The 12,286-nt window shown below is 44.1% G+C and overlaps 1 protein-coding gene across 1 annotated transcript in view; it reads right to left on the reverse strand.

The window, feature by feature from the left end:
* Positions 1–12,286, reverse strand: part of LOC135385817 (hemicentin-2-like) — a 317,127-nt gene that overhangs the window by 147,581 nt on the left and 157,260 nt on the right. The gene's annotated exons all lie outside the window — the stretch shown is intronic.

Here is a 12,286-nt window from a genome sequence, read left to right on the forward strand (position 1 = left end):
CTGTGTTGCCGTTCGGCCAGGGTTGAGGTGGATCGTACGCGGTTGCGGTTTCTGTTCCGATTGTGCTGAGGTGTCGTTAATTAGTGAACAGTATTGTGCCTGTGTGTGCAGCATGTATATGATACGACTAAATACATTCCTGTCAGTTGGAGATTTATTCCACGTGCCATTGTTGTATGCTGCGTATGACCATTCAAAAAAGAAGACGCTTATTTGGTCTGGTGTTTTGGGTTTTCCCACAGATCGCTAGCAGATGAGCTCTACTGACTTTATTTTGGTATCCATGTTGTTGTGCTCGTGGAGACGTTGCGCTCCTCGTATCAGTAAGATATGGTAAGCGCAATGCTACACAGCTAAGCATTCATCGGTCCGCTCTTTCGCCTCGGAGATGGCAGTGTCCATGCGGTTCAGAGCCCATAGTGCTGACCACAACACGGAGAAGTCATGATGGTCGAAGATCTCTTCGAATGAAAACACTGGTCACTGCGCCGTGTCTTCATGACTATGCATCTGTAACCGAGAAGAATCACCATATTTCAATCCGAATGTTCATTCACACTTAGCAGCATCACTCACCAGCCTCCAGTACATTCGTGTGGCGAAATCGAAGCTGGCGGAGCTTAGGCTCCAACTCCATAAAACGTTTCGTCAAGAAGAGCAGACGTGTCGCCTAAAGAGTGTTGAGTTCATCACCTGTCCTTTCCACGACGTCCGATGAACAACAACGGTTCCTGCTTGGTCGGCTTGCCGGCGCCGCGACGCCGGAGAAATGGCAAAACAGAAAGAAAAAGACGGCGGCGGCCACATAACGTCAGAGGTCGGCAGCCGAGTCAGGGGGCATTTCTGTCGCGAGATTCAAATCTCCCTCGCGCGCCAGGATAGCGCGCTACGCTCAAACTTTTTGTGCGAATATGTATCACAGGGCTCAGAATCGTAATTCCTACTTCTCCCGTCATATTTTATTCCGATCATTTCTATGCTTCTTTAAAATTATACCTACACTTCTTGTGCTCCTCGTACGGACTTACATTGTGCAACGTTGCAAATCTCGAAAGAGATAACTTTTACACCGTAAGGGACCCCACTCTCCTGTACCAGAAATCCCTAACCAACATATCTGACTGCTATAACAAATCTTTTCCAAAAGTAGCGATGCGCCCTCAATGCAAAAAAGCGCGTAAACCTTGGGTAACCCACTCACTCTTAGACGAAATCAAAAAGAAAAATAAACTTTCCCATAAGTTTCTGAAAACGCGCGATCCAGAGCATTTCCAGGAATTCAAGCGCTTCCGTAACGAAGTCACAAAAAGAACCAAAAAAAGCAAAAGTAGAATAGTACACTAACTTATTAAACCCGAACCACAACAACGCCCAAAAGACATGGCGCACACTGAAGGAAATAGCTTTTGGATGTGCACCCTCTGAAGTACCGAAAGATAATAGAGAGTTTTAGTATACCGCTACCGGTGCCCGGTAGGCTACCGCGGCTACCGGTGAACTTTTATACCGCACCGTATACCGGCCTGTTATACCGCAGTCCCCGCCTCCGGTATAACAGGCTCGTTTAGTATAGCGCGACTCTACCGCGACATTTCACCGGTAGCGACGCACGGAGACGGGAAGGAGAGCGGCGGCGCTGCTGTCGATCTCGCCGGTGAAGCGAGCGGTACGCTGGCGGTAGGCTGCGCGGTATTTCGCCCCTCCGACCGGCGACCGGTAGGACCGGGAGGCCGGTATTCCGCTCGCGCTTGCGCAGAGAAGGCATGACGTCAATACCGGCCCCACCGGTAGCCTATGGCCGGTATACTAAAACTCTCTATTACTTTAGACGGTAACAAGTACACAGCTCCCTCTTTAGCAGAGATCATCAATAATCACTTAATCAACGTCGACGCGATAGATGTGCCAAATAACCATCAATCAGAGACATCATTTCATCGATACGTCAACCAATCACAACTTGACTCACTTTATTTGTACCCTGCGACCCTGGTCGAAGTTAAACAGGTAATCTTATCGTTAAAAGTGTCCAATTCGGTGGGCGTGGACGATCTTAAAGTTCTTCCGATTAAACATGCTGCCACCGTACTATGCCACCCGCTGTGTCACATCGCAAATTGCATGTTCGTATCAGGGGTGTTTCCTGACAGTTTAAAGATTGCAAAAGTGATAATATTAAGTAAGGGTCGCAATAAAAACGACCTGAACAATTATAGACCAATCTCGATCCTTCCTCTATTCTCCAAAGTACTAGAAAAGTTAATAAACAAACGTTTGCTCTACTTTTTACAAAGACACCGCATAATTTCAGAATCCTCAGTTTGGCTTCCAAAAGGGTAAATCAACGGAAACTACATTACTCGGAGTAAAGGATAAAATTATAGAGAACATTGAGAATCGGCGGTACACTATCGGTCTCTTTTTGGACTTCAGGAAAGCATTTGACAGCATCCAGCACGACATACTACTACATAAACTTTGCACATATGGTATTCGAGGTGTGGCCTATGATCTTTTCAAGAGCTACTTTGACAATAGGAAGCAGTATGTATACACTCTCAGAAACGAAACGGATAAATTTACGCTTACGTCCAATCTTACCCTTACTAAGCGTAAAGTTCGACAAAATCGCAGACGCCGTATCCGTCAAGCTCTGTTTTACCCGTAAACGCGCTCGCTGTAAGCGTAAAGGGCGGAGTTTTATGCGTAAATGGGACGAAGGACATGATTTACTCTTATATCCTGACGCATACGATTTCGTCTTGACGGATAAACTGAGGATCTGCGTTGGAGTATTAGCTCTTTACGCCTATATTGACGCTCACCATTTTGCAATTGTTATATGCGGCCCTGCCTTCTGAGAACACATGCATGGTTCCGTGTGCAATGCGTCTTTTCTTTCGCTTCGTTAACAGTCACTCTGGCTTCTGGCGTCCCACGGTCTCACATCATGCACGGTCTAGCAAATGTAAGTAGTCACATTTTGCGCTGGGTGTGTGTAGTTTTTTTAATTTCATATTTCTTTTTTTTTTTTGATTGCGTGTTAGCGCCGCGAAGCAACTGTGGCTATGAGCGGCGTACAGATGTGGACAGACGGAGAGAGGACAGCAGGAAGGAGTGGGGGACAGGGGGATTAGTATGCGTCCAGGGCCGACTTCAGGGGGAACTGTGCCGACATTCGTCTGGAAAGTCTTCGGAAAACCAGGGAAAACCTCAGACAGCACAGCCGGCGGTAGGATTCGAACCCACCACCTCCCAGTCTACAGCACGACCTTGGTTACCACCAACGAGCGGACGCCAATTTCATATTCCATTTGTGTGAAACTTATCACAGGAAGAAATGGCATCGAACGAGACAACGTCGCACGATATGTGGGCAAGGCACGCGGACGACGCTGCTTGAACGCGCTACAAATTCGTATGCGTACGCCCATTGTCCACCAGGTGAGACTCTTTCTGTTCTCGTTTTTCTCAGATGTGCGTTTCTTTCCGTTGAAGCGTCTGTGTTAACGATTCCTCAATCCGCTCTTGTAATAGGAGTTCGGATGATTATTGCTGATTATACCGCAGCATGATGTGTTGACATGAAGCAAATCGATTTTCTGACAGTCACGATTTTCGATAACGTGGTGCAGATGGTGGTTGTGGTGGTGCTGCAAAACACGTGTGGAACGCCACTTCTTAGACAGCTGAAATGAGTTACGCGTCTAACATTATTCAGTTAACTGTTATCTTGAAGGACTAGAGTGTTTCCAATTATAGTAAGTGGTTTTTGAAGTCCATGTTACGTTTATGACTATTTCATGTAAGCGGCCTCTGCGGGGATGGACTCAGGTCTAGCAAAGAGCACCTTATCGGCATGATTTATTTCGGCGTTACCATATTTACGAGATTAGCTTTCCCATTTAAATGCTAGAAACAGTATCAGTTCCGCGTTATATACTGCTGCACAGACACGTGCACCCATTTGACAGTACCACATATCACATCAATGACATGATAAAATGATTTACGGGTCTAACAAAATTCAGTTGAATGCTACTTAAAGGACGAGTAAGACTTAGAGAATGCTATGTTTGGCAGCCTGTGACCATTTCATGTGAGAGGTCTCTGGAGATGACCCAGGTCTGGCGAAGAAGACCTTATCTGCATCACGTATTATGACGCTAGCACATTTTCAGATTAGCTTTCTCATTGAAATGCAATACCATATCTATGGAATCTACTGTTGAACGGACATGCGTAGTCATTTGACAATATCAGCAAGCACATTATTTTGCGCTCATGACAATAAACTTCTATGTCCAGCATCCCAAGGAACACGCTCTTCGTAGCCGTGCTGGACTGCATAATACTACGCATGCACCCTCAGCTGCATTAGGTGGTGCTCCTAAAATTTCTACTGTGCGACACATTCTGGGAAGAAGTACACAAGACTCTACTCCCTCACGCATGTACAACCAGTACAACTCACCTGTGAAGATGACTTGTAAGTTGTGACTGCTTCATCAGTAATGATGCGTTGCTCGATAAATGCAACGTCTGCAATACATTGAACTATATATACTTCCGTTATTATACGGTGATTTCACGCCGGATCATGCACGGTGGTGATTTTTTTTTTTTTTTTGTTTCAAACATCTATTAAAACCTCGTCCTTAGGAGGCATATTGGCGCTGAAAGTGCCTGAAAATAATCGGTGGTTCTATTTTAATGAATTATTCTGATGTGGACATTTCGACCATTGGGTTCCCTACGCAGTTTGACGCCACGTATCTTCATAACTATTTAACAACATTTTTTTTTACATATTGTCTGGGGTGGGTAGCATTGCATCGTAAGTTGTGAAGATCCTAAGGTTTGCCATTGAGGAGATAAAAAATCGCAAATTTGCCTCATTTGTAAAATCTGGTACGTTTTGGGAACCTCACAACTCGGCTCCCAGTTGAGATACCCAGATGTGATACCCGATATCTAAATGACATAATTAACATTGATGTCAATTGTGAATTGTGTCAATTGGTGCATTTATTTCGTATGCGGACGATGGAAGCGTGTTTTCCAGTGGCTCTGATATTGATGTAACAGCCACTACTGCTAACGAGATGCTTTGCAACTTGGAAAAATGGGTTAATTTAAACTCTTCACGCATTAATAGTAGTAAAACTGAAGCAATCATATTTCGACCAAAAACACGAGTGTTAGTCTAAATAAAGAGATAGTATATCTTAATAGTCCTGTTGATATTGTAAAATGCATCAGATGTTTGAGTGTCATCTTTAACGAACAGTTGCTATGGGATGAACAGATTGAATACGTTCCTTACTAGATGGGCAGGTTGATACATGATCCTTCGATGCATCGAAACAGGAACGAGGACAAACACGAGAGACACGCTACGTTCACAGTGAATGCGTTCAAAATAAACTGTGTAAAATATTAGGGATGACCGCTAGGCATAGACACATGTTTCCTTTTCGAATTAAGCTACTACTATACCGTTCACTGTTCATATCTCACTTAAACTATTGCCATTTAGTCTGGGGTACGACAACTAAGAATATTCATGATGAACGCTTGCGAGCAAAATGAACGATATGTTATGAGTAGGAATATATGGGATGCGCGGTGTCGAATTTACGCATTTTCCGGAGATATCCCTCACAAAAAGCCTATTGGGGGCGTTGCCCTAATTCACAATACGACGTACTCGCTATGCGAAGAAAGGGCATTTCGAGACGAACACTTACTTTCGGGTGTCTCAACTGGGGGAGGAGTTATGAGGTTCCCAAAACGTACCATATTTTACAAATGAGGCAAATTTGCGATGTTTCGTCTCCTGGAAGGCAAATTTTAGGATCTTCACAAATTAGTATGCAATGCTACCCACCCCAGACAATACGTGAAAAAAAAAAAAAAAAGTAGTAAGCTGAATATATCAAATGGTTATGAAAATGCGTGGTGTCAAGCTGGGTAGGAAGCTCACATCTGAATGATAATTCATTAAAAAATAACCACCAATTATTTTCAACTACTTTCAATGCCAATATGCCTGCTAGGGACAAGGCTTTAACATATGTTTGAAAGAAAACAAATTGAGGAGGTCGACCGGACCACCCTGCCTGATCCGGCGTAGAATCGCCCTATAGATAATTAGTTTATGACCTGTCTGCTATGGATTTCTTTTTGTATATGTCTGATATTCTGTGTACCTCGGTGCCTCATCCTGTGATATAACGCTCATTAAATGTTTTTCCATTATAAACGTAATTTAATCCAATTACTAGCTCACACAGCTAATCTACAATTTATATTTTGTTGTGTTGAAGTGTTGTGAAGATGCACAAATGTCATTTCATAATTCTCTAAAATATTGCAGGTGTTGTAATCTGTTGATTTATTATGCTGTTTCCATTTTTTTAATGTTTGGTCACATGCGCCTTATGCCACATCATTTTCAGGCCATAGGTGCAATATTCTATAAACACATGCATGTATCTATTATTCTGGGCTCTTTCCTGCAATAAAGTGGAATTATTTGGAGAATTTTTGTTGCATTACGGTTTACATGCGCGCTACTAACGCTGTGGGAAATACTCCCATGTATTCAGATGTTCTGATTTTTTTTTCTCGTTTCCATCAAGAGATGGCGGTGGTCCCAGACAAAAGCAGCTTGAAAACTCCTGGGGATTTAAATGAGATAGCAGCGTGCGCGGGCTATAGTGAGACGATGAACCCGGTTCAAGTGATGCACTCGTGCTTCTTATTTTTCTTTTGACTGTCGCGAGAACTCTTGTATATTGCTTGCCTTGCGCAAGAACGTGCCTTTTATAACTGTTATTCACGTGATGGATGCGTTTGTCTGTGTCTTACGATTTTGCAGTGCATTGGGCCTAGCTATTGTGGCGTACTGTCAGTTGCCAAGTCTTCTGGATTAGCAACAAGCTATGCCTATACCATGGATATCTTTTAAGCGATAACATATAAAAGTGAACGGGCTTCCGTCCGTATACATGCTTCGAGCACCTATGTGGTACTGCTGACTGTTTTTTCATGCCCTGTGAGATTCGTATAATCGAGATCCTGTTGTAGCAGCTGTTCTTTTTTTCCTATGAAACAATTTGGCATGGTATGCCGTCTTTGCACAGAGAATTGCACCGCCAGAATGCCGCACAGTACGCATCATATCTGGGAACCTTAGGCGCCGCGTGATGTCAGCGTCCCTTGGGCAGGCAATAGCTGCAACGCAAAATTGACAGGCAATCCGATTTTCCGTCTACTGCTTTGGAAACTTCTTTCTGATGCTTTTGGCAATCGGGAACCACATGCCCTTTTCCAGAACAGCCGCCGGAAAACCACATTGCGGGTCATTTCAGAATTGCAGCAGTTGCCTGTACAAGGACCGCGAGGTCACGTGACGTCTACAGTGCTCTGGTTTGACGCATACTACGTGGTATTTTTAGGTGCAGTAAGCGGTATCACAAGGGTAGCCAAACAGCCCATAGAATAACCGACATCGAACAACGCTTAAAATAGGGGTAAAAAATTTGACGATTTTTTACGCTTACTATCCGTCATACTTTTATGCGTAAGCTGTTGACCTTTAGAATATGGGTCAAAAATTTGACGATTTTTGTCCCTTACTATCCGGTTTCTTTGTGAGAGTGTACATACATAATCAACATTCTTCGAAGCAGGTGATAAAGTACGGTGTACCACAAGGCTCAATTTTAGGACCGGTTTTGTTTCTATTGTACATCAACGATGTTATCTACGTTCCTTATACTAATGAAATAGTCACGTACGCATATGATACAAATTTCTTTTTCAGCCACACCTCAATAAGCCACTTGAATGTCACTGTAAACAAGTATCTCCATGAACTGTCCTCGTGGCTCCGCGCAAATAGATTAAAACTTAACGTAAACAAAACGAAGTACCGAATATTTCGACCTAAGAATAAGCCTCTAACACCTGGCGAAATAGAACTACGCATTGTACGGATACCGTCGAGCAAACCCGAGAAATAAAATTTCTTGGAGTGTGATTCCAAGACAACCTATCGTGGAACACGCATATCGCTAACGTTTCATGCGACATTGCACGAAAAATCGGTACCCTAAGTAGAATCAGGCACGTCTAGGAGAAGACAACGAAAATCCAAAAGGGCTGCCAGGTACACATACACAGGGAGAAAAAAAAGGGGGAACTGGTGTACCGAAGAGGGGAGCACGTCTTACCTAACTGGCTTAGGCACACACTCTATTATGCCTTAATCTACCCTACACTTCTGTATTGTTTATTAGTGTGGGGATGCACAACCAATAAAAATTACGCGAACAGTTTTACGCTGCAAAAGCGAGCATTGCGTTTCATACACGAGGCTACACGACGTCAGCGCGATATTGTGCGTTTATGTAAACGGATAAATGCTACACCAACGTTACAAGCCGTTGTATAAGCGGGCTCTTTGCATGGCTAACCTTTCCTTTCTTTTAGTAAATATAACCAGGGAGTCGAACCGCGAACAATACGGGTTCGGTTTGGGTACGGGTTCGCGTTGCTTTGATTTCGTTCCGGTTCAGTTCCGGTTCGGCCATGCCAAAAATCGAACCGGTTCGCAAACCGGTTCTCAACCTCGAACCGGTTCACGAACCGGTTCAACGCTTCTATTTTATATGTTCCATAAAACTGCTTTTATCAGGAAATGCGTGGCTAATAGCGTACCGCCGTTGTCTGCATTGACGTTTTTAGCGGTCAGGTACTCCCTTTAGCGAGAGAAAGGAGAAATGGATGAAGCGTCGTAGCCCTGCTACTTTCTGTTCCTAAAATCTCTTTTTTCACACGCACAGTGCCAGCAAGATACACTTAAAGGAAGCCTAATAAGATGGACAGCGTTACATAGACGACGGTACTTGCTGGCAGAGTGCCTTCGCAGCGTGAATAGATCTGAAACCGTACTGAAGCATGTCGAAAATAAGCCTGCCAGCCTTACTCTGTCCGAGCTCACAGCAGTGTACTAGTTAATCCACAACACAAAGGCAAAGGCAAGACAAAGGCAACAGGTGACACAACTGCACTACCAATGAGCAGAACTGCATTTACTTTTGAAACCACGACCAATCAAACAGGCACTGTTCTGCGTACGCTACTTCTCCACTTCTCATGTTTCTAACTTGTGTAATTTTTACTGCTCACGAGTACAGGGAAATGTTGGGAGCTTACTCGATCACATATTCGTCCTATAGAGCTACATAACTGGCCTACTCCATTCCTGTTTCATTCGTCCGCTTGGCGCCTCGTCTCTGAAGAGTAGACGCCGCAGCGCGTGCGTGGGGCGCTAGACACGGCGCTCACAAGGACAACTGCGATTCAGCGTGTTAAAAAGACGCTGAGGGTATACTTACTATATGTCCTCGTTTGTCTGCTAGGTGATAATTTCCGAAATTCATGATGTGGACGTGTGATGATGACACCAATGTGTCTTCGTTCTCGGATTGAGAGGAACTCTTATGCTGACTTCTTTTATGTCCGAACCGTTTTGTTGCGAACCGGTTACCGCTATTATTTTTTACGGTTCTGCTCTGGTTCGGGTTCAACAGTGTCATGAAAATTTCGGTTAGGGTTCGGGTACGGTTCCGGCAAAATTAACGGTTCGGGTTCGGGTTCGGTTCGACACCCTGAATATACCCACCCCCCCGTTGTAAACCATCAAATCAGCCAAGGTTCTCGGGCTACCTCCTCACAACACGGCATTGGCTCCACGAGATATTCGATTGATTCCTGGAAAGCAGCCCCTTTAACGTATAATCCTCGATACGGTAACTGCTACAGCTAACTAAAATACTGTAGGCGCTTAACTGAGCACGTTTCTCCAAATTCGAATGCGACGAGTGGGATGCACTCGGTCATTTTAGTTTGGGAAGGCACAGGAAACACTAAAATACCCAGCCCCACCAGTGTCGCAATATCATTTCAAGGAACTCACAATTCTGCCCATTGAACAACTTGACTCACTGCGACTGGGTATATTCGCATATAACACTTTTCACTCGGGCACTATGTCGTTGACGTTCTCGAATATTGAATATAATCTTCGTAATCCAAATTTCGTAGTTCCTCCGCTTAGTCGTGCCAGCTACGGAATGCAATCCACCGAGCACTTCATACCACATTTCCTCAACACTTGGAGCTACATGTTGCATACTTGCCCAACACTGCATAGGTTTAAGCAAACATTAACAGAACTATTATTACATAACCTTGCACAATAAAGTGACACCTTGTAAATGATCTCCTTACAAATAGTTTCCTTTTCTGTCTTGTTCGGATATTTGTGACACAATTATGTAATCAAGTGCACTGCCACCATACCTCATTGTAGGGCCAGCCGCCTAGTCAGGGACCTTTCCCTTATGCGGCTGGTCTACATTTCTACTCGAAATGGAAATAAAATTAAATGAAAATGAAGCATTTCTGTTTGCATCATCTATGGTCGGAATGACAGACGTGACACAGTACACTAGAGATGAAGAGAAGAAATGGCAGAAGGAAGCAGTGGCAGATCTAGGAGGTGGGCGATCGCCCCCCCCCCCCCCTCCCCCCAAAAAAACGTCAGTTTATGCATTTGATTTCTCTCTCCCCTCCCCCACTACTCGCTCCGACAAAGAAACGCCCACCCCAAATCGAGGGTCTGGATCCGCCACTGGAAGGAAGCGAGACATATATGTTCCTATATCGACGACCAACACATATGGCCACGCTCCAATCGTGCTTATATTCGTTGATTTTGCGGTTCATGTAGATACCCCGCTAGTACTCGTTGACAGCTTAGACAAAAAACAACTTTTGGTGACAGTGAATGAATTCACTTACACGGTTGCATGAAACACCCACCAAAAACGGATAAAAGATTCTCGCACGTTAGGACAACCGGCGCCAAACGAAGCCACTTCCGCCCCTCCACGAGTGCTCCGATTGGCCAGAGGAAAAGCGTTTGTGGATCCGGGCTCTGCAGCACGGAGCGGAAATGACTGGAAATGCCTCGTGTCCACCGCTTCGCGTCTCGGAGGACGCGGCGCCACCCCAAGAAACGCGCGTGTGAATAAGCGTGTATACAGTAATGCACCGATTCAGTTAGCTGAAACTGCATATGCACTGAAGCCCCCATATTTGTTGCGGATAAAAATTATATCTGATGCCGTATAAACTAAGTGCAATAGATTAAAGAAACACGGTCCACATATTTTTATAATGATCTCTTTCGCGCACTGAAGACATTTGTGCACAAATAGCCTCAACAGTAAACTATATCGGCTGCTACGTTGTATTTCTTTCTTATTTCGCTCTTTCTCGGGAATTGGTTTCTAACCCATGTTTGAACACCTTACGGGAATGGCCTTCAGCAAGGAAGGTCCCCGCATGCACTCTTCATTTCAAACGCAAGCTTTGCTTTCATGTCACGACTGAATGTGATATGTCTCACAAACCAAAATTATTCGATTAGAAGGCACTAGATTCCCGCAGCAACGTTTTCTTTTCCCTCACACTCCCTCTCCTTTCGGTATTATTAGCTTCCCTTTGAAGTCAACTTACCACATTTCTCAAAATGTAGCTAATGTAAAGGAAAAGAGAAAACTTGATACCCCCAGAGGGAACGGTTTGTTTTCTTCACTAGGTGACTTCTTTTTATTTTATTTTTATTTTTCGTTGTTTCTCACCCTTTTCGTTTTTCTCGCGGAGAATATATGGACGGTTAGCTGGATATTTATTTGACAAGGGGAGCGCCATTTTTGAACCCTTCTGGAGAGATCTTTACGAGCACGAGAAAATGACGCAATCGATATATCATGCCCCTGACTTGAAGAGCTAAAAATAACGAATGCGAAGGGCAGTAGGAAAAGAAATCCACCAGGCCTCTACACAATCTTCTTTCCCTGTCTCGCTTTTTCCTCCGCAATTCCCGCGTTTGTCAATTATCTGCTCCATCGCGGAAAACTTATAGCCTTCATCTGCACCTCGCGGAATGAAAAAGAAAAGAAAGAAGAAACAAAACTTTACTTCTTTTCTTTGGTAAGTTTTAGTTCATCAAGCGGATTGTACCCCAAAGAAATGAAGTGCGCTTTTCGATGTTTGATGAAAAAGCTGTGTGGAGGAAATCTAAACCCCTCAGGAAGTACGTCCCCTAACACTTTCAAAATGAACAAAGAAAAAAAAAGAGGAAGAGAGAGAAATCCTAGTCTTGTTTGACGCCCTCTGAAACCCACTAATTGTGGTTTCCGGACTT

The sequence above is a fragment of the Ornithodoros turicata genome, chromosome 2, assembly GCF_037126465.1.
Source record: "Ornithodoros turicata isolate Travis chromosome 2, ASM3712646v1, whole genome shotgun sequence".
In the NCBI taxonomy this organism is placed as follows: Eukaryota; Metazoa; Arthropoda; class Arachnida; order Ixodida; family Argasidae; genus Ornithodoros; species Ornithodoros turicata.